This window comes from Vombatus ursinus, unplaced genomic scaffold (genome assembly GCF_900497805.2).
Source record: "Vombatus ursinus unplaced genomic scaffold, bare-nosed wombat genome assembly UNPS02014819.1, whole genome shotgun sequence".
Classification (NCBI taxonomy): Eukaryota; Metazoa; Chordata; class Mammalia; order Diprotodontia; family Vombatidae; genus Vombatus; species Vombatus ursinus.
In genome coordinates this window covers 259,190-260,348 of record NW_020954597.1, presented here as the reverse complement: position 1 = coordinate 260,348, position 1,159 = coordinate 259,190, and the positions used below count along the sequence as shown (strand labels likewise).

Sequence of the window (1,159 nt, the reverse complement as noted above, 5' to 3'; positions counted from 1 at the left end):
CTCCCGCTCCCTCCTCTCCTCTCCCCTGCCCCTATCCCCTTTCCTGCCCCATCCACCCTCCTCTTCTGCCCCTGCTGCTGGCCCCCTCCTCTCTCCTGCCCCTTCCCCTCTTTTCCTCCTGCAGTCGCCTCCTTTCTCTCTTATCGCTCCTCGCTCCCTCCCCCTAAACAGCTGCGGCCCCTCTCACCGCTCTTTCTGCGGTTCCCGCGCCCTCTGAAAGACCGGCCTAAGGCCCCCGCAGCGGGCCTGGAGCGGTCGCGTCGAAGGTCCTCGAGTCTCGGCCACCGCCATCGGGCAGTCCGAGATGCGGCCCAGCAAGGCCCAGCTCCTTCCTCGCAGCTGGGGCCGCCTAGAGCGCCCGAGTCGCCAAGCCGAGCCCAGTCGCGGTCACCCTTTGACTGACACGAACGGGGGAGGGTGAGCATCCTCACCAATGGCTGCTCCCATTGGTCTTCGCGCCCAGCCAACGGCAACGCTTCCCTAGCGCCTCGCCCCCGCATGGGCTGCTGTGATTGGCCCAGGAGCTGGCCAATGAGAGCGGCAGGATTAGGGCCCAGGCACCAAGCCTGCTGGCCCGAGGAGCAGCTGGCTCAAGCTTCGCGATTCTGAGGAAGGGGGAAACTGACCTCAGGGCTTCAGTCTCTCCCTTAAGTAAAACGTCAGGCCTTTGGCGGGGGGGGGGGGGGGCGCAGTAATTCAATCCAGCGCAACGAGTTTTGTTAATTATTGATTGGGAAAGGGCCAGAGGCGAAGAGATGGGTGCCTCCAGAATCAATTGTGGCCCCCAGCCCGGCCTGGAGGCCGACCCTCCTCACATTTCTTTTGCGGGGTGGGGTGGGAAAGGGTTAGGGAGGCTAAGGGTCTGAAAGGATAACGTCTGAGGGCATCTGGCCTTACCAACTAGTTTTTCTTTCCCATGCCAACACAGTTGGTTCTTAAAATTTTTTCTGGGTTTTTTATTGTCTATAAACATGCCCATGTATCTCATAAATTATATCTCATATAAAAGAGGCAGGGAAGGACCTTTTACAGTGGAGGGGAAGTGGTGGGGGGGGAGCACTTGATCCTTACACTCATTGAATTGGATAAAAGAGGGAATAAATATGCACACTCAGTTGGGTAGAGAAATCTATCCTACCCCACAGGAAAAGCAGGAGGG

General features: G+C 58.5%; 1 long non-coding RNA gene across 1 annotated transcript in view; it reads right to left on the bottom strand.

Moving 5' to 3' along the window:
* Positions 1-277, bottom strand: part of LOC114023999 — a 4,501-nt gene extending 4,224 nt beyond the window's left edge. The window contains exon 1 of the long non-coding RNA XR_003566856.1: positions 188-277. This is a non-coding gene — a long non-coding RNA (uncharacterized LOC114023999). The remainder of the gene's footprint in view (positions 1-187) is intronic.
* Between the last annotated feature and the right edge of the window lie 882 nt (positions 278-1,159).